At 38.4% G+C, this 18,936-nt stretch overlaps 25 non-coding genes across 25 annotated transcripts; all 25 read right to left on the bottom strand.

The window, feature by feature from the left end:
- Nucleotides 1–148: 148 nt before the first annotated feature.
- Nucleotides 149–221, bottom strand: trnar-acg (transfer RNA arginine (anticodon ACG)). The gene has a single exon. It is a non-coding gene; the product is annotated as a tRNA-Arg (tRNA).
- A 563-nt stretch (nucleotides 222–784) lies between these two features.
- trnaq-uug (transfer RNA glutamine (anticodon UUG)) lies at nucleotides 785–857 on the bottom strand. Its single transcript has one exon. It is a non-coding gene; the product is annotated as a tRNA-Gln (tRNA).
- A 563-nt stretch (nucleotides 858–1,420) lies between these two features.
- On the bottom strand, nucleotides 1,421–1,493 carry trnar-ucg (transfer RNA arginine (anticodon UCG)). Its single transcript has one exon. It is a non-coding gene; the product is annotated as a tRNA-Arg (tRNA).
- Nucleotides 1,494–2,056: 563 nt separating this feature from the next.
- Nucleotides 2,057–2,129, bottom strand: trnar-ucg (transfer RNA arginine (anticodon UCG)). Its single transcript has one exon. It is a non-coding gene; the product is annotated as a tRNA-Arg (tRNA).
- A 286-nt stretch (nucleotides 2,130–2,415) lies between these two features.
- Nucleotides 2,416–2,488, bottom strand: trnar-ucg (transfer RNA arginine (anticodon UCG)). Its single transcript has one exon. It is a non-coding gene; the product is annotated as a tRNA-Arg (tRNA).
- Nucleotides 2,489–4,051: 1,563 nt separating this feature from the next.
- trnar-ucu (transfer RNA arginine (anticodon UCU)) lies at nucleotides 4,052–4,123 on the bottom strand. The gene has a single exon. It is a non-coding gene; the product is annotated as a tRNA-Arg (tRNA).
- Nucleotides 4,124–5,046: 923 nt separating this feature from the next.
- Nucleotides 5,047–5,119, bottom strand: trnar-ucg (transfer RNA arginine (anticodon UCG)). Its single transcript has one exon. It is a non-coding gene; the product is annotated as a tRNA-Arg (tRNA).
- Nucleotides 5,120–6,593: 1,474 nt separating this feature from the next.
- On the bottom strand, nucleotides 6,594–6,666 carry trnar-acg (transfer RNA arginine (anticodon ACG)). Its single transcript has one exon. It is a non-coding gene; the product is annotated as a tRNA-Arg (tRNA).
- A 563-nt stretch (nucleotides 6,667–7,229) lies between these two features.
- Nucleotides 7,230–7,302, bottom strand: trnaq-uug (transfer RNA glutamine (anticodon UUG)). Its single transcript has one exon. It is a non-coding gene; the product is annotated as a tRNA-Gln (tRNA).
- A 286-nt stretch (nucleotides 7,303–7,588) lies between these two features.
- Nucleotides 7,589–7,661, bottom strand: trnastop-uca (transfer RNA opal suppressor (anticodon UCA)). The gene has a single exon. It is a non-coding gene; the product is annotated as a tRNA-Sec (tRNA).
- Nucleotides 7,662–8,224: 563 nt separating this feature from the next.
- trnar-acg (transfer RNA arginine (anticodon ACG)) lies at nucleotides 8,225–8,297 on the bottom strand. The gene has a single exon. It is a non-coding gene; the product is annotated as a tRNA-Arg (tRNA).
- A 563-nt stretch (nucleotides 8,298–8,860) lies between these two features.
- On the bottom strand, nucleotides 8,861–8,933 carry trnaq-uug (transfer RNA glutamine (anticodon UUG)). The gene has a single exon. It is a non-coding gene; the product is annotated as a tRNA-Gln (tRNA).
- Nucleotides 8,934–9,219: 286 nt separating this feature from the next.
- Nucleotides 9,220–9,292, bottom strand: trnastop-uca (transfer RNA opal suppressor (anticodon UCA)). Its single transcript has one exon. It is a non-coding gene; the product is annotated as a tRNA-Sec (tRNA).
- Nucleotides 9,293–9,855: 563 nt separating this feature from the next.
- trnar-ucu (transfer RNA arginine (anticodon UCU)) lies at nucleotides 9,856–9,928 on the bottom strand. The gene has a single exon. It is a non-coding gene; the product is annotated as a tRNA-Arg (tRNA).
- Nucleotides 9,929–10,214: 286 nt separating this feature from the next.
- On the bottom strand, nucleotides 10,215–10,287 carry trnar-acg (transfer RNA arginine (anticodon ACG)). Its single transcript has one exon. It is a non-coding gene; the product is annotated as a tRNA-Arg (tRNA).
- A 563-nt stretch (nucleotides 10,288–10,850) lies between these two features.
- trnaq-uug (transfer RNA glutamine (anticodon UUG)) lies at nucleotides 10,851–10,923 on the bottom strand. The gene has a single exon. It is a non-coding gene; the product is annotated as a tRNA-Gln (tRNA).
- A 286-nt stretch (nucleotides 10,924–11,209) lies between these two features.
- On the bottom strand, nucleotides 11,210–11,282 carry trnastop-uca (transfer RNA opal suppressor (anticodon UCA)). Its single transcript has one exon. It is a non-coding gene; the product is annotated as a tRNA-Sec (tRNA).
- Nucleotides 11,283–11,845: 563 nt separating this feature from the next.
- Nucleotides 11,846–11,918, bottom strand: trnar-ucu (transfer RNA arginine (anticodon UCU)). Its single transcript has one exon. It is a non-coding gene; the product is annotated as a tRNA-Arg (tRNA).
- A 1,282-nt stretch (nucleotides 11,919–13,200) lies between these two features.
- On the bottom strand, nucleotides 13,201–13,272 carry trnar-ucg (transfer RNA arginine (anticodon UCG)). The gene has a single exon. It is a non-coding gene; the product is annotated as a tRNA-Arg (tRNA).
- Nucleotides 13,273–14,194: 922 nt separating this feature from the next.
- Nucleotides 14,195–14,267, bottom strand: trnar-ucg (transfer RNA arginine (anticodon UCG)). The gene has a single exon. It is a non-coding gene; the product is annotated as a tRNA-Arg (tRNA).
- A 922-nt stretch (nucleotides 14,268–15,189) lies between these two features.
- trnar-acg (transfer RNA arginine (anticodon ACG)) lies at nucleotides 15,190–15,262 on the bottom strand. Its single transcript has one exon. It is a non-coding gene; the product is annotated as a tRNA-Arg (tRNA).
- A 1,198-nt stretch (nucleotides 15,263–16,460) lies between these two features.
- trnar-ucu (transfer RNA arginine (anticodon UCU)) lies at nucleotides 16,461–16,533 on the bottom strand. The gene has a single exon. It is a non-coding gene; the product is annotated as a tRNA-Arg (tRNA).
- A 286-nt stretch (nucleotides 16,534–16,819) lies between these two features.
- On the bottom strand, nucleotides 16,820–16,892 carry trnar-ucu (transfer RNA arginine (anticodon UCU)). Its single transcript has one exon. It is a non-coding gene; the product is annotated as a tRNA-Arg (tRNA).
- Nucleotides 16,893–18,451: 1,559 nt separating this feature from the next.
- On the bottom strand, nucleotides 18,452–18,524 carry trnar-ucg (transfer RNA arginine (anticodon UCG)). The gene has a single exon. It is a non-coding gene; the product is annotated as a tRNA-Arg (tRNA).
- Nucleotides 18,525–18,810: 286 nt separating this feature from the next.
- trnar-ucg (transfer RNA arginine (anticodon UCG)) lies at nucleotides 18,811–18,883 on the bottom strand. The gene has a single exon. It is a non-coding gene; the product is annotated as a tRNA-Arg (tRNA).
- Between the last annotated feature and the right edge of the window lie 53 nt (nucleotides 18,884–18,936).

Raw genomic sequence — 18,936 nt, 5'->3', positions numbered from 1 at the left:
CCGAATCAGACACAATATTTCTCAGGCCTTTCAGTCTTAGATTATAAAAGTTGAACAACAATGTCCAAGCTTTTCAAAGCAATGAGACCAATGCCTTATTTCGGGAATTTGCAAACATGTTCAAATTAGCTGAGCTAATGAAATTAAACGACCACGAAGGGACTCGAACCCTCAATCTTCTAATTCGTAGTCAGACGCCTTATCCATTAGGCCACGCAGTCTATGTGATACATCCCTATTTGACATCATACAGACTTTGCTATGCCACAGTAGACATCAAAGTTGTGAACCTGTCCGAATGAGGAAAGCTAGTGATATTTAACAAGTAAGAAGAGACCTTTTCCCTCAATCTTGCGATGCCGAATCAGACACAATATTTCTGATTCCTTTCAGTCTTAGATTATAAAAGTTGAACAACAGTGTCCAAGCTTTTCAAAGCAACAAGACCAATGCCTTATTTAGGGAAATTGCAAACATGTACGAATTAGCTGAGCTAATGAAATTAAATGACCCTATTTGACATCATACAGACTTTGCTATGCAACAGTAGACATCAAAGTTGTGAACCTGTCCGAATGAGGAAAGCTCGTGATATTTAACAAGTAAGAAGAGACCTTTTCCCTCAATCTTGCGATGCCGAATCAGACACAATATTTCTCAGGCCTTTCAGTCTTAGATTATAAAAGTTGAACAACAGTGTCCAAGCTTTTCAAAGCAATGAGACCAATGCCTTATTTCGGGAATTTGCAAACATGTTCAAATTAGCTGAGCTAATGAAATTAAAAGACCACGAAGGGACTCGAACCCTCAATCTTCTGATTCAAAGTCAGACGCCTTATCCATTAGGCCATGCAGTCTATGTCATACATGCCTATTTGACATCATACAGACTTTGCTATGCCACAGTAGACATCAAAGTTGTGAACCTGTCCGAATGAGGAAAGCTAGTGATATTTAACAAGTAAGAAGAGACCTTTTCCCTCAATCTTGCGATGCCGAATCAGACACAATATTTCTGATTCCTTTCAGTCTTAGATTATAAAAGTTGAACAACAGTGTCCAAGCTTTTCAAAGCAACAAGACCAATGCCTTATTTAGGGAAATTGCAAACATGTACGAATTAGCTGAGCTAATGAAATTAAATGACCCTATTTGACATCATACAGACTTTGCTATGCAACAGTAGACATCAAAGTTGTGAACCTGTCCGAATGAGGAAAGCTCGTGATATTTAACAAGTAAGAAGAGACCTTTTCCCTCAATCTTGCGATGCCGAATCAGACACAATATTTCTCAGGCCTTTCAGTCTTAGATTATAAAAGTTGAACAACAGTGTCCAAGCTTTTCAAAGGAATGAGACCAATGCCTTATTTCGGGAATTTGCAAACATGTTCAAATTAGCTGAGCTAATGAAATTAAACGACCACGAAGGGACTCGAACCCTCAATCTTCTGATTCGAAGTCAGACGCCTTATCCATTAGGCCACGCAGTCTATGTGATACATTCCTATTTGACATCATACAGACTTTGCTATGCCACAATAGACATCAAAGTTGTGAACCTGTCCGAATGAGGAAAGCTAGTGATTTTTAACAAGTACAAAGATACTCTTTCCTTCAATCTTGTGATGCATATTCAGACACAATAATTCTCAGGCCTTGCAGTCTTAGATTATTAAAGTTGAACAACAATGTCCAAGCTTTTCAAAGCAACAAGACCAATGCCTTATTTAGGGAAATTGCAAACATGTACGAATTAGCTGAGCTAATGAAATTAAATGACCCTATTTGACATCATACAGACTTTGCTATGCCACAGTAGACATCAAAGTTGTGAACCTGTCCGAATGAGGAAAGCTAGTGATATTTAACAAGTAAGAAGAGACCTTTTCCCTCAATCTTGCGATGCCGAATCAGACACAATATTTCTCAGGCCTTTCAGTCTTAGATTATAAGAGTTGAACAACAGTGTCCAAGCTTTTCAAAGCAATGAGACCAATGCCTTATTTCGGGAATTTGCAAACATGTTCAAATTAGCTAAGCTAATGAAATTAAACGACCACGAAGGGACTCGAACCCTCAATCTTCTGATTCGAAGTCAGACGCCTTATCCATTAGGCCACGCAGTCTATGTGATAACTCCCTATTTGACATCATACAGACTTTGCTATGCCACAGTAGACATCAAAGTTGTGAACCTGTCCGAATGAGGAAAGCTAGTGATATTTAACAAGTAAGAAGAGACCTTTTCCCTCAATCTTGCGATGCCGAATCAGACACAATATTTCTCAGGCCTTTCAGTCTTAGATTATAAAAGTTGAACAACAGTGTCCAAGCTTTTCAAAGCAATGAGACCAATGCCTTATTTCGGGAATTTGCAAACATGTTCAAATTAGCTGAGCTAATGAAATTAAACGACCACGAAGGGACTCGAACCCTCAATCTTCTGATTCGAAGTCAGACGCCTTATCCATTAGGCCACGCAGTCTATGTGATACATTCCTATTTGACATCATACAGACTTTGCTATGCCACAATAGACATCAAAGTTGTGAACCTGTCCGAATGAGGAAAGCTAGTGATTTTTAACAAGTACAAAGATACTCTTTCCTTCAATCTTGTGATGCATATTCAGACACAATAATTCTCAGGCCTTGCAGTCTTAGATTATTAAAGTTGAACAACAATGTCCAAGCTTTTCAAAGCAACAAGACCAATGCCTTATTTAGGGAAATTGCAAACATGTACGAATTAGCTGAGCTAATGAAATTAAATGACCCTATTTGACATCATACAGACTTTGCTATGCAACAGTAGACATCAAAGTTGTGAACCTGTCCGAATGAGGAAAGCTAGTGATATTTAACAAGTAAGAAGAGACCTTTTCCCTCAATCTTGCGATGCCGAATCAGACACAATATTTCTCAGGCCTTTCAGTCTTAGATTATAAGAGTTGAACAACAGTGTCCAAGCTTTTCAAAGCAATGAGACCAATGCCTTATTTCGGGAATTTGCAAACATGTTCAAATTAGCTTAGCTAATGAAATTAAACGACCACGAAGGGACTCGAACCCTCAATCTTCTGGTTCGAAGTCAGACGCCTTATCCATTAGGCATCGCAGTCTATGTGATACATCCCTATTTGACATCATACAGACTTTGAAATATGCCACAGTAGACATCAAAGTTGTAAACCTGTCCGAATGAGGAAAGCTAGTGATATTTAACAAGTAAGAAGAGACCTTTTCCCTCAATCTTGCGATGCCGAATCAGACACAATATTTCTCAGGCCTTTCAGTCTTAGATTATAAAAGTTGAACAACAGTGTCCAAGCTTTTCAAAGCAATGAGACCAATGCCTTATTTCGGGAATTTGCAAACATGTTCAAATTAGCTGAGCTAATGAAATTAAATGACCACGAAGGGACTCGAACCCTCAATCTTCTAGATGCGAAGTCAGACACCTTATCCATTAGGCCACGCAGTCTATGTGATTACATTCCTATTTGACATCATACAGACTTTGCTATGCCACAGTAGACATCAAAGTTGTGAACCTGTCCGAATGAGGAAAGCTAGTGATTTTTAACAAGTACAAAGATACTCTTTCCTTCAATCTTGTGATGCATATTCAGACACAATAATTCTCAGGCCTTGCAGTCTTAGATTATTAAAGTTGAACAACAATGTCCAAGCTTTTCAAAGCAACAAGACCAATGCCTTATTTAGGGAAATTGCAAACATGTACGAATTAGCTGAGCTAATGAAATTAAATGACCCTATTTGACATCATACAGACTTTGCTATGCAACAGTAGACATCAAAGTTGTGAACCTGTCCGAATGAGGAAAGCTCGTGATATTTAACAAGTAAGAAGAGACCTTTTCCCTCAATCTTGCGATGCCGAATCAGACACAATATTTCTCAGGCCTTTCAGTCTTAGATTATAAAAGTTGAACAACAGTGTCCAAGCTTTTCAAAGCAATGAGACCAATGCCTTATTTCGGGAATTTGCAAACATGTTCAAATTAGCTGAGCTAATGAAATTAAACTACCACGAAGGGACTCGAACCCTCAATCTTCTGATTAGAAGTCAGACGCCTTATCCATTAGGCCATCGCAGTCTATGTGATACATCCCTATTTGACATCATACAGACTTTGAATATGCCACAGTAGACATCAAAGTTGTGAACCTGTCCGAATGAGGAAAGCTAGTGATATTTAACAAGTAAGAAGAGACCTTTTCCCTCAATCTTGCGATGCCGAATCAGACACAATATTTCTCAGGCCTTTCAGTCTTAGATTATAAAAGTTGAACAACAGTGTCCAAGCTTTTCAAAGCAATGAGACCAATGCCTTATTTCGGGAATTTGCAAACATGTTCAAATTAGCTGAGCTAATGAAATTAAATGACCACGAAGGGACTCGAACCCTCAATCTTCTAGATTCGAAGTCAGACGCCTTATCCATTAGGCCACGCAGTCTATGTGATTAAATTCCTATTTGACATCATACAGACTTTGCTATGCCACAGTAGACATCAAAGTTGTGAACCTGTCCGAATGAGGAAAGCTAGTGATTTTTAACAAGTACAAAGATACTCTTTCCTTCAATCTTGTGATGCATATTCAGACACAATAATTCTCAGGCCTTGCAGTCTTAGATTATTAAAGTTGAACAACAATGTCCAAGCTTTTCAAAGCAACAAGACCAATGCCTTATTTAGGGAAATTGCAAACATGTACGAATTAGCTGAGCTAATGAAATTAATGACCCTATTTGACATCATACAGACTTTGCTATGCAACAGTAGACATCAAAGTTGTGAACCTGTCCGAATGAGGAAAGCTCGTGATATTAACAAGTAAGAAGAGACCTTTTCCCTCAATCTTGCGATGCCGAATCAGACACAATATTTCTCAGGCCTTTCAGTCTTAGATTATAAAGTTGAACAACAGTGTCCAAGCTTTTCAAAGCAATGAGACCAATGCCTTATTTCGGGAATTTGCAAACATGTTCAAATTAGCTGAGCTAATGAAATTAAACGACCACGAAGGGACTCGAACCCTCAATCTTCTGATTCGAAGTCAGACGCCTTATCCATTAGGCCACGCAGTCTATGTGATACATCCCTATTTGACATCATACAGACTTTGCTATGCCACAGTAGACATCAAAGTTGTGAACCTGTCCGAATGAGGAAAGCTAGTGATTTTTAACAAGTAAAAGATACTCTTTCCTTCAATCTTGCGATGCCGAATCAGACACAATATTCTCAGGCCTTTCAGTCTTAGATTATTAAAGTTGAACAACAATGTCCAAGCTTTTCAAAGCAACAAGACCAATGCCTTATTTAGGGAATTTGCAAACATGTACGAATTAGCTGAGCTAATGAAATTAAATGACCCTATTTGACATCATACAGACTTTGCTATGCAACAGTAGACATCAAAGTTGTGAACCTGTCCGAATGAGGAAAGCTAGTGATATTTAACAAGTAAGAAGAGACCTTTTCCCTCAATCTTGCGATGCCGAATCAGACACAATATTTCTCAGGCCTTTCAGTCTTAGATTATAAAAGTTGAACAACAGTGTCCAAGCTTTTCAAAGCAATGAGACCAATGCCTTATTTCGGGAATTTGAAAACATGTTCAAATTAGCTGATCTAATGAAATTAAACTACCACGAAGGGACTCGAACACTCAATCTTCTGATTCGAAGTCAGACGCCTTATCCATTAGGCCACGCATTCTATGTGATACATTCCTATTTGACATCATACAGACTTTGCTATGCCACAGTAGACATCAAAGTTGTGAACCTGTCCGCATGAGGAAAGCTAGTGATTTTTAACAAGTACAAAGATACTCTTTCCTTCAATCTTGTGATGCATATTCAGACACAATAATTCTCAGGCCTTGCAGTCTTAGATTATTAAAGTTGAACAACAATGTCCAAGCTTTTCAAAGCAACAAGACCAATGCCTTATTTATGGAAATAGCAAACATGTACGAATTAGCTGAGCTAATGAAATTAAATGACCCTATTTGGCATCATACAGACTTTGCTATGCAACAGTAGACATCAAAGTTGTGAACCTGTCCGAATGAGGAAAGCTAGTGATTTTTAACAAGTACAAAGATACTCTTTCCTTCAATCTTGTGATGCATATTCAGACACAATAATTCTCAGGCCTTGCAGTCTTAGATTATTAAAGTTGAACAACAATGTCCAAGCTTTTCAAAGCAACAAGACCAATGCCTTATTTAGGGAAATTGCAAACATGTACGAATTAGCTGAGCTAATGAAATTAAATGACCCTATTTGACATCATACAGACTTTGCTATGCAACAGTAGACATCAAAGTTGTGAACCTGTCCGAATGAGGAAAGCTCGTGATATTTAACAAGTAAGAAGAGACCTTTTCCCTCAATCTTGCGATGCCGAATCAGACACAATATTTCTCAGGCCTTTCAGTCTTAGATTATAAAAGTTGAACAACAATGTCCAAGCTTTTCAAAGCAATGAGACCAATGCCTTATTTCGGGAATTTGCAAACATGTTCAAATTAGCTGAGCTAATGAAATTAAACGACCACGAAGGGACTCGAACCCTCAATCTTCTAATTCGTAGTCAGACGCCTTATCCATTAGGCCACGCAGTCTATGTGATACATCCCTATTTGACATCATACAGACTTTGCTATGCCACAGTAGACATCAAAGTTGTGAACCTGTCCGAATGAGGAAAGCTAGTGATATTTAACAAGTAAGAAGAGACCTTTTCCCTCAATCTTGCGATGCCGAATCAGACACAATATTTCTGATTCCTTTCAGTCTTAGATTATAAAAGTTGAACAACAGTGTCCAAGCTTTTCAAAGCAACAAGACCAATGCCTTATTTAGGGAAATTGCAAACATGTACGAATTAGCTGAGCTAATGAAATTAAATGACCCTATTTGACATCATACAGACTTTGCTATGCAACAGTAGACATCAAAGTTGTGAACCTGTCCGAATGAGGAAAGCTCGTGATATTTAACAAGTAAGAAGAGACCTTTTCCCTCAATCTTGCGATGCCGAATCAGACACAATATTTCTCAGGCCTTTCAGTCTTAGATTATAAAAGTTGAACAACAGTGTCCAAGCTTTTCAAAGCAATGAGACCAATGCCTTATTTCGGGAATTTGCAAACATGTTCAAATTAGCTGAGCTAATGAAATTAAAAGACCACGAAGGGACTCGAACCCTCAATCTTCTGATTCAAAGTCAGACGCCTTATCCATTAGGCCATGCAGTCTATGTCAGACATGCCTATTTGACATCATACAGACTTTGCTATGCCACAGTAGACATCAAAGTTGTGAACCTGTCCGAATGAGGAAAGCTAGTGATATTTAACAAGTAAGAAGAGACCTTTTCCCTCAATCTTGCGATGCCGAATCAGACACAATATTTCTCAGGCCTTTCAGTCTTAAATTATAAAATTTTAACAACAGTGTCCAAGCTTTTCAAAGCAATGAGACCAATGCCTTATTTCGGGAATTTGCAAACATGTTCAAATTTGCTGAGCTAATGAAATTAAACGACCATGAAGGGACTCGAACCCTCAATCTTCTGATTTGAAGTCAGACGCCTTATCCATTAGGCCACGCAGTCTATGTGACACATTCCTATTTGACATCATACAGACTTTGCTATGCCACAGTAGACATCAAAGTTGTGAACCTGTCCGAATGAGGAAAGCTAGTGATTTTTAACAAGTACAAAGATACTCTTTCCTTCAATCTTGTGATGCATATTCAGACACAATAATTCTCAGGCCTTGCAGTCTTAGATTATTAAAGTTGAACAACAATGTCCAAGCTTTTCAAAGCAACAAGACCAATGCCTTATTTAGGGAAATTGCAAACATGTACGAATTAGCTGAGCTAATGAAATTAAATGACCCTATTTGACATCATACAGACTTTGCTATGCAACAGTAGACATCAAAGTTGTGAACCTGTCCGAATGAGGAAAGCTCGTGATATTTAACAAGTAAGAAGAGACCTTTTCCCTCAATCTTGCGATGCCGAATCAGACACAATATTTCTCAGGCCTTTCAGTCTTAGATTATAAAAGTTGAACAACAATGTCCAAGCTTTTCAAAGCAATGAGACCAATGCCTTATTTCGGGAATTTGCAAACATGTTCAAATTAGCTGAGCTAATGAAATTAAACGACCACGAAGGGACTCGAACCCTCAATCTTCTAATTCGTAGTCAGACGCCTTATCCATTAGGCCACGCAGTCTATGTGATACATCCCTATTTGACATCATACAGACTTTGCTATGCCACAGTAGACATCAAAGTTGTGAACCTGTCCGAATGAGGAAAGCTAGTGATATTTAACAAGTAAGAAGAGACCTTTTCCCTCAATCTTGCGATGCCGAATCAGACACAATATTTCTGATTCCTTTCAGTCTTAGATTATAAAAGTTGAACAACAGTGTCCAAGCTTTTCAAAGCAACAAGACCAATGCCTTATTTAGGGAAATTGCAAACATGTACGAATTAGCTGAGCTAATGAAATTAAATGACCCTATTTGACATCATACAGACTTTGCTATGCAACAGTAGACATCAAAGTTGTGAACCTGTCCGAATGAGGAAAGCTCGTGATATTTAACAAGTAAGAAGAGACCTTTTCCCTCAATCTTGCGATGCCGAATCAGACACAATATTTCTCAGGCCTTTCAGTCTTAGATTATAAAAGTTGAACAACAGTGTCCAAGCTTTTCAAAGCAATGAGACCAATGCCTTATTTCGGGAATTTGCAAACATGTTCAAATTAGCTGAGCTAATGAAATTAAAAGACCACGAAGGGACTCGAACTCTCAATCTTCTGATTCAAAGTCAGACGCCTTATCCATTAGGCCATGCAGTCTATGTCATACATGCCTATTTGACATCATACAGACTTTGCTATGCCACAGTAGACATCAAAGTTGTGAACCTGTCCGAATGAGGAAAGCTAGTGATATTTAACAAGTAAGAAGAGACCTTTTCCCTCAATCTTGCGATGCCGAATCAGACACAATATTTCTCAGGCCTTTCAGTCTTAAATTATAAAATTTTAACAACAGTGTCCAAGCTTTTCAAAGCAATGAGACCAATGCCTTATTTCGGGAATTTGCAAACATGTTCAAATTTGCTGAGCTAATGAAATTAAACGACCATGAAGGGACTCGAACCCTCAATCTTCTGATTTGAAGTCAGACGCCTTATCCATTAGGCCACGCAGTCTATGTGACACATTCCTATTTGACATCATACAGACTTTGCTATGCCACAGTAGACATCAAAGTTGTGAACCTGTCCGAATGAGGAAAGCTAGTGATTTTTAACAAGTACAAAGATACTCTTTCCTTCAATCTTGTGATGCAGATTCAGACACAATAATTCTCAGGCCTTGCAGTCTTAGATTATTAAAGTTGAACAACAATGTCCAAGCTTTTCAAAGCAACAAGACCAATGCCTTATTTAGGGAAATTGCAAACATGTACGAATTAGCTGAGCTAATGAAATTAAATGACCCTATTTGACATCATACAGACTTTGCTATGCAACAGTAGACATCAAAGTTGTGAACCTGTCCGAATGAGGAAAGCTCGTGATATTTAACAAGTAAGAAGAGACCTTTTCCCTCAATCTTGCGATGCCGAATCAGACACAATATTTCTCAGGCCTTTCAGTCTTAGATTATAAAAGTTGAACAACAGTGTCCAAGCTTTTCAAAGCAATGAGACCAATGCCTTATTTCGGGAATTTGCAAACATGTTCAAATTAGCTGAGCTAATGAAATTAAATTACCACGAAGGGACTCGAACCCTCAATCTTCTGATTAGAAGTCAGACGCCTTATCCATTAGGCCACGCAGTCTATGTGATACATCCCTATTTGACATCATACAGACTTTGCTATGCCACAGTAGACATCAAAGTTGTGAACCTGTCCGAATGAGGAAAGCTAGTGATATTTAACAAGTAAGAAGAGACCTTTTCCCTCAATCTTGCGATGCCGAATCAGACACAATATTTCTCAGGCCTTTCAGTCTTAGATTATAAAAGTTGAACAACAATGTCCAAGCTTTTCAAAGCAATGAGACCAATGCCTTATTTCGGGAATTTGCAAACATGTTCAAATTAGCTGAGCTAATGAAATTAAACGACCACGAAGGGACTCGAACCCTCAATCTTCTAATTCGTAGTCAGACGCCTTATCCATTAGGCCACGCAGTCTATGTGATACATCCCTATTTGACATCATACAGACTTTGCTATGCCACAGTAGACATCAAAGTTGTGAACCTGTCCGAATGAGGAAAGCTAGTGATATTTAACAAGTAAGAAGAGACCTTTTCCCTCAATCTTGCGATGCCGAATCAGACACAATATTTCTGATTCCTTTCAGTCTTAGATTATAAAAGTTGAACAACAGTGTCCAAGCTTTTCAAAGCAACAAGACCAATGCCTTATTTAGGGAAATTGCAAACATGTACGAATTAGCTGAGCTAATGAAATTAAATGACCCTATTTGACATCATACAGACTTTGCTATGCAACAGTAGACATCAAAGTTGTGAACCTGTCCGAATGAGGAAAGCTCGTGATATTTAACAAGTAAGAAGAGACCTTTTCCCTCAATCTTGCGATGCCGAATCAGACACAATATTTCTCAGGCCTTTCAGTCTTAGATTATAAAAGTTGAACAACAGTGTCCAAGCTTTTCAAAGCAATGAGACCAATGCCTTATTTCGGGAATTTGCAAACATGTTCAAATTAGCTGAGCTAATGAAATTAAAAGACCACGAAGGGACTCGAACCCTCAATCTTCTGATTCAAAGTCAGACGCCTTATCCATTAGGCCATGCAGTCTATGTCATACATGCCTATTTGACATCATACAGACTTTGCTATGCCACAGTAGACATCAAAGTTGTGAACCTGTCCGAATGAGGAAAGCTAGTGATATTTAACAAGTAAGAAGAGACCTTTTCCCTCAATCTTGCGATGCCGAATCAGACACAATATTTCTCAGGCCTTTCAGTCTTAAATTATAAAATTTTAACAACAGTGTCCAAGCTTTTCAAAGCAATGAGACCAATGCCTTATTTCGGGAATTTGCAAACATGTTCAAATTTGCTGAGCTAATGAAATTAAACGACCATGAAGGGACTCGAACCCTCAATCTTCTGATTTGAAGTCAGACGCCTTATCCATTAGGCCACGCAGTCTATGTGACACATTCCTATTTGACATCATACAGACTTTGCTATGCCACAGTAGACATCAAAGTTGTGAACCTGTCCGAATGAGGAAAGCTAGTGATTTTTAACAAGTACAAAGATACTCTTTCCTTCAATCTTGTGATGCAGATTCAGACACAATAATTCTCAGGCCTTGCAGTCTTAGATTATTAAAGTTGAACAACAATGTCCAAGCTTTTCAAAGCAACAAGACCAATGCCTTATTTAGGGAAATTGCAAACATGTACGAATTAGCTGAGCTAATGAAATTAAATGACCCTATTTGACATCATACAGACTTTGCTATGCAACAGTAGACATCAAAGTTGTGAACCTGTCCGAATGAGGAAAGCTCGTGATATTTAACAAGTAAGAAGAGACCTTTTCCCTCAATCTTGCGATGCCGAATCAGACACAATATTTCTCAGGCCTTTCAGTCTTAGATTATAAAAGTTGAACAACAGTGTCCAAGCTTTTCAAAGCAATGAGACCAATGCCTTATTTCGGGAATTTGCAAACATGTTCAAATTAGCTGAGCTAATGAAATTAAATTACCACGAAGGGACTCGAACCCTCAATCTTCTGATTAGAAGTCAGACGCCTTATCCATTAGGCCACGCAGTCTATGTGATACATCCCTATTTGACATCATACAGACTTTGCTATGCCACAGTAGACATCAAAGTTGTGAACCTGTCCGAATGAGGAAAGCTAGTGATATTTAACAAGTAAGAAGAGACCTTTTCCCTCAATCTTGCGATGCCGAATCAGACACAATATTTCTCAGGCCTTTCAGTCTTAGATTATAAAATTTTAACAACAGTGTCCAAGCTTTTCAAAGCAATGAGACCAATGCCTTATTTCGGGAATTTGCAAACATGTTCAAATTAGCTGAGCTAATGAAATTAAACGACCACGAAGGGACTCAAACCCTCAATCTTCTGATTCCAACATCAGACGCCTTATCCATTAGGCCACGCAGTCTATGTGATACATCCCTATTTGACATCATACAGACTTTGCTATGCCACAGTAGACATCAAAGTTGTGAACCTGTCCGAATGAGGAAAGCTAGTGATATTTAACAAGTAAGAAGAGACCTTTTCCCTCAATCTTGCGATGCCGAATCAGACACAATATTTCTCAGGCCTTTCAGTCTTAGATTATAAAAGTTGAACAACAGTGTCCAAGCTTTTCAAAGCAATGAGACCAATGCCTTATTTCGGGAATTTGAAAACATGTTCAAATTAGCTGATCTAATGAAATTAAACGACCACGAAGGGACTCGAACCCTCAATCTTCTGATTCGAAGTCAGACGCCTTATCCATTAGGCCACGCATTCTATGTGATACATTCCTATTTGACATCACACAGACTTTGCTATGCCACAGTAGACATCAAAGTTGTGAACCTGTCCGCATGAGGAAAGCTAGTGATTTTTAACAAGTACAAAGATACTCTTTCCTTCAATCTTGTGATGCATATTCAGACACAATAATTCTCAGGCCTTGCAGTCTTAGATTATTAAAGTTGAACAACAATGTCCAAGCTTTTCAAAGCAACAAGACCAATGCCTTATTTATGGAAATAGCAAACATGTACGAATTAGCTGAGCTAATGAAATTAAATGACCCTATTTGGCATCATACAGACTTTGCTATGCAACAGTAGACATCAAAGTTGTGAACCTGTCCGAATGAGGAAAGCTAGTGATTTTTAACAAGTACAAAGATACTCTTTCCTTCAATCTTGCGATGCAGATTCAGACACAATATTTCTCAGGCCTTTCAGTCTTAGATTATAAAAGTTGAACAACAATGTCCAAGCTTTTCAAAGCAATGAGACCAATGCCTTATTTCGGGAATTTGCAAACATGTTCAAATTAGCTGATCTAATGAAATTAAACGACCACGAAGGGACTCGAACCCTCATCTTCTGATTCGAAGTCAGACGCCTTATCCATTAGGCCACGCAGTCTATGTGATACATCCCTGTTTGACATCATACAGACTTTGCTATGCCACAGTAGACATCAAAGTTGTGAACCTGTCCGAATGAGGAAAGCTAGTGATATTTAACAAGTAAGAAGAGACCTTTTCCCTCAATCTTGCGATGCCGAATCAGACACAATATTTCTCAGGCCTTTCAGTCTTAGATTATAAAAGTTCAACAACAGTGTCCAAGCTTTTCAAAGGAATGAGACCAATGCCTTATTTCGGGAATTTGCAAACATGTTCAAATTAGCTGAGCTAATGAAATTAAACAACCACGAAGGGACTCGAACCCTCAATCTTCTGATTCGAAGTCAGACGCCTTATCCATTAGGCCACGCAGTCTATGTGATACATTCCTATTTGACATCATACAGACTTTGCTATGCCACAGTAGACATCAAAGTTGTGAACCTGTCCGAATGAGGAAAGCTAGTGATTTTTAACAAGTACAAAGATACTCTTTCCTTCAATCTTGTGATGCATATTCAGACACAATAATTCTCAGGCCTTGCAGTCTTAGATTATTAAAGTTGAACAACAATGTCCAAGCTTTTCAAAGCAACAAGACCAATGCCTTATTTAGGGAAATTGCAAACATGTACGAATTAGCTGAGCTAATGAAATTAAATGACCCTATTTGACATCATACAGACTTTGCTATGCAACAGTAGACATCAAAGTTGTGAACCTGTCCGAATGAGGAAAGCTCGTGATATTTAACAAGTAAGAAGAGACCTTTTCCCTCAATCTTGCGATGCCGAATCAGACACAATATTTCTCAGGCCTTTCAGTCTTAGATTATAAAAGTTGAACAACAATGTCCAAGCTTTTCAAAGCAATGAGACCAATGCCTTATTTCAGGAATTTGCAAACATTTTCAAATTAGCTGAGCTAATGAAATTAAACGACCACGAAGGGACTCGAACCCTCAATCTTCTGATTCGAAGTCAGACGCCTTATCCATTAGGCCACGCAGTCTATGTGATACATCCCTATTTGACATCAAACAGATTTTGCTATGCCACAGTAGACATCAAAGTTGTGAACCTGTCCAAATGAGGAAAGCTAGTGATATTTAACAAGTAAGAAGAGACCTTTTCCCTCAATCTTGCGATGCCGAATCAGACACAATATTTCTCAGGCCTTTCAGTCTTAGATTATAAAAGTTGAACAACAGTATCCAAGCTTTTCAAAGCAATGAGACCAATGCCTTATTTCGGGAATTTGCAAACATGTTCAAATTAGCTGAGCTAATGAAATTAAACGACCACGAAGGGACTCGAACCCTCAATCTTCTGATTCGAAGTCAAACGCCTTATCCATTAGGCCACGCAGTCTATGTGATACATTCCTATTTGACATCATACAGACTTTGCTATGCCACAGTAGACATCAAAGTTGTGAACCTGTCCGAATGAGGAAAGCTAGTGATTTTTAACAAGTACAAAGATACTCTTTCCTTCAATCTTGTGATGCATATTCAGACACAATAATTCTCAGGCCTTGCAGTCTTAGATTATTAAAGTTGAACAACAATGTCCAAGCTTTTCAAAGCAACAAGACCAATGCCTTATTTAGGGAAATTGCAAACATGTACGAATTAGCTGAGCTAATGAAATTAAATGACCCTATTTGACATCATACAGACTTTGCTATGCAACAGTAGACATCAAAGTTGTGAACCTGTCCGAATGAGGAAAGCTCGTGATATTTAACAAGTAAGAAGAGACCTTTTCCCTCAATCTTGCGATGCCGAATCAGACACAATATTTCTCAGGCCTTTCAGTCTTAGATTATAAAAGTTGAACAACAATGTCCAAGCTTTTCAAAGCAATGAGACCAATGCCTTATTTCGGGAATTCGCGAACATGTTCAAATTAGCTGAGCTAATGAAATTAAACGACCACGAAGGGACTCGAACCCTCAATCTTCTGATTCGTAGTCAGACACCTTATCCATTAGGCCACGCAGTCTATGTGATACATCCCTATTTGACATCATACAGACTTTGCTATGCCACAGTAGACATCAAAGTTGTGAACCTGTCCGAATGAGGAAAGCTAGTGATTTTTAACAAGTACAAAGATACTCTTTCCTTCAATCTTGTGATGCATATTCAGACACAATAATTCTCAGGCCTTGCAGTCTTAGATTATTAAAGTTGAACAACAATGTCCAAGCTTTTCAAAGCAACAAGACCAATGCCTTATTTAGGGAAATTGCAAACATGTACGAATTAGCTGAGCTAATGAAATTAAATGACCCTATTTGACATCATACAGACTTTGCTATGCAACAGTAGACATCAAAGTTGTGAACCTGTCCGAATGAGGAAAGCTCGTGATATTTAACAAGTAAGAAGAGACCTTTTCCCTCAATCTTGCGATGCCGAATCAGACACAATATTTCTCAGGCCTTTCAGTCTTAGATTATAAAAGTTGAACAACAGTGTCCAAGCTTTTCAAAGCAATGAGACCAATGCCTTATTTCGGGAATTTGCAAACATGTTCAAATTAGCTGAGCTAATGAAATTAAAAGACCACGAAGGGACTCGAACCCTCAATCTTCTGATTCGATGTCAGATGCCTTATCCATTAGGCCATGTAGTCTATGTGATACATTCCTATTTGACATCATACAGACTTTGCTATGCCACAGTAGACATCAAAGTTGTGAACCTGTCCGAATGAGGAAAGCTAGTGATTTTTAAAAGTACAAAGATACTCTTTCCTTCAATCTTGTGATGCAGATTCAGACACAATAATTCTCAGGCCTTGCAGTCTTAGATTATTAAAGTTGAACAACAATTTCCAAGCTTTTGAAGGCAACAAGACCAATGCCTTATTTAGGGAAATTGCAAACATGTACGAATTAGCTGAGCTAATGAAATTAAATGACCCTATTTGACATCATACAGACTTTGCTATGCAACAGTAGACATCAAAGTTGTGAACCTGTCCGAATGAGGAAAGCTCGTGATATTTAACAAGTAAGAAGAGACCTTTTCCCTCAATCTTGCGATGCCGAATCAGACACAATATTTCTCAGGCCTTTCAGTCTTAGATTATAAAAGTTGAACAACAATGTCCAAGCTTTTCAAAGCAATGAGACCAATGCCTTATTTCGGGAATTTGCAAACATGTTCAAATTAGCTGAGCTAATGAAATTAAATTACCACGAAGGGACTCGAACCCTCAATCTTCTGATTAGAAGTCAGACGCCTTATCCATTAGGCCACTCAGTCTATGTGATACATCCCTATTTGACATCATACAGACTTTGCTATGCCACAGTAGACATCAAAGTTGTGAACCTGTCCGAATGAGGAAAGCTAGTGATATTTAACAAGTAAGAAGAGACCTTTTCCCTCAATCTTGCGATGCCGAATCAGACACAATATTTCTCAGGCCTTTCAGTCTTAGATTATAAAATTTTAACAACAGTGTCCAAGCTTTTCAAAGCAATGAGACCAATGCCTTATTTCGGGAATTTGCAAACATGTTCAAATTAGCTGAGCTAATGAAATTAAATTACCACGAAGGGACTCGAACCCTCAATCTTCTGATTAGAAGTCAGACGCCTTATCCATTAGGCCACGCAGTCTAAGTGATACATCCCTATTTGACATCATACAGACTTTGCTATGCCACAGTAGACATCAAAGTTGTGAACCTGTCCGAATGAGGAAAGCTAGTGATATTTAACAAGTAAGAAGAGACCTTTTCCCTCAATCTTGCGATGCCGAATCAGACACAATATTTCTCTGGCCTTTCAGTCTTAGATTATAAAATTTTAACAACAGTGTCCAAGCTTTTCAAAGCAATGAGACCAATGCCTTATTTCGGGAATTTGCAAACATGTTCAAATTAGCTGAGCTAATGAAATTAAACGACCACGAAGGGACTCAAACCCTCAATCTTCTGATTCCAACATCAGACGCCTTATCCATTAGGCCACGCAGTCTATGTCATACATCCCTATTTGACATCATACAGACTTTGCTATGCCACAGTAGACATCAAAGTTGTGAACCTGTCCGAATGAGGAAAGCTAGTGATATTTAACAAGTAAGAAGAGACCTTTTCCCTCAATCTTGCGATGCCGAATCAGACACAATATTTCTCAGGCCTTTCAGTCTTAGATTATAAAAGTTGAACAACAGTGTCCAAGCTTTTCAAAGCAATGAGACCAATGCCTTATTTCGGGAATTTGAAAACATGTTCAAATTAGCTGATCTAATGAAATTAAACGACCACGAAGGGACTCGAACCCTCAATCTTCTGATTCGAAGTCAGACGCCTTATCCATTAGGCCACGCATTCTATGTGATACATTCCTATTTGACATCATACAGACTTTGCTATGCCACAGTAGACATCAAAGTTGTGAACCTGTCCGCATGAGGAAAGCTAGTGATTTTTAACAAGTACAAAGATACTCTTTCCTTCAATCTTGTGATGCATATTCAGACACAATAATTCTCAGGCCTTGCAGTCTTAGATTATTAAAGTTGAACAACAATGTCCAAGCTTTTCAAAGCAACAAGACCAATGCCTTATTTATGGAAATAGCAAACATGTACGAATTAGCTGAGCTAATGAAATTAAATGACCCTATTTGGCATCATACAGACTTTGCTATGCAACAGTAGACATCAAAGTTGTGAACCTGTCCGAATGAGGAAAGCTAGTGATTTTTAACAAGTACAAAGATACTCTTTCCTTCAATCTTGCGATGCAGATTCAGACACAATATTTCTCAGGCCTTTCAGTCTTAGATTATAAAAGTTGAACAACAATGTCCAAGCTTTTCAAAGCAACAAGACCAATGCCTTATTTAGGGAAATTGCAAACATGTACGAATTAGCTGAGCTAATGAAATTAAATGACCCTATTTGACATCATACAGACTTTGCTATGCAACAGTAGACATCAAAGTTGTGAACCTGTCCGAATGAGGAAAGCTCGTGATATTTAACAAGTAAGAAGAGACCTTTTCCCTCAATCTTGCGATGCCGAATCAGACACAATATTTCTCAGGCCTTTCAGTCTTAGATTATAAAAGTTGAACAACAATGTCCAAGCTTTTCAAAGCAATGAGACCAATGCCTTATTTCGGGAATTTGCAAACATTTTCAAATTAGCTGAGCTAATGAAATTAAACGACCACGAAGGGACTCGAACCCTCAATCTTCTGATTCGAAGTCAGACGCCTTATCCATTAGGCCACGCAGTCTATGTGATACATCCCTGTTTGACATCAAACAGATTTTGCTATGCCACAGTAGACATCAAAGTTGTGAACCTGTCCAAATGAGGAAAGCTAGTGATATTTAACAAGTAAGAAGAGACCTTTTCCCTCAATCTTGCGATGCCGAATCAGACACAATATTTCTCAGGCCTTTCAGTCTTAGATTATAAAAGTTGAACAACAGTATCCAAGCTTTTCAAAGCAATGAGACCAATGCCTTATTTCGGGAATTTGCAAACACGTTCAAATTAGCTGAGCTAATGAAATTAAACGACCACGAAGGGACTCGAACCCTCAATCTTCTGATTCGAAGTCAGACGCCTTATCCATTAGGCCACGCAGTCTATGTGATACATTCCTATTTGACATCATACAGACTTTGCTATGCCACAGTAGA

This window comes from Oncorhynchus kisutch, linkage group LG20 (assembly GCF_002021735.2).
Source record: "Oncorhynchus kisutch isolate 150728-3 linkage group LG20, Okis_V2, whole genome shotgun sequence".
NCBI classification, from domain to species: Eukaryota; Metazoa; Chordata; class Actinopteri; order Salmoniformes; family Salmonidae; genus Oncorhynchus; species Oncorhynchus kisutch.
The sequence above is the reverse complement of the archived record's forward strand: the minus strand, read 5'-3'. Positions and strand labels throughout refer to the sequence as shown.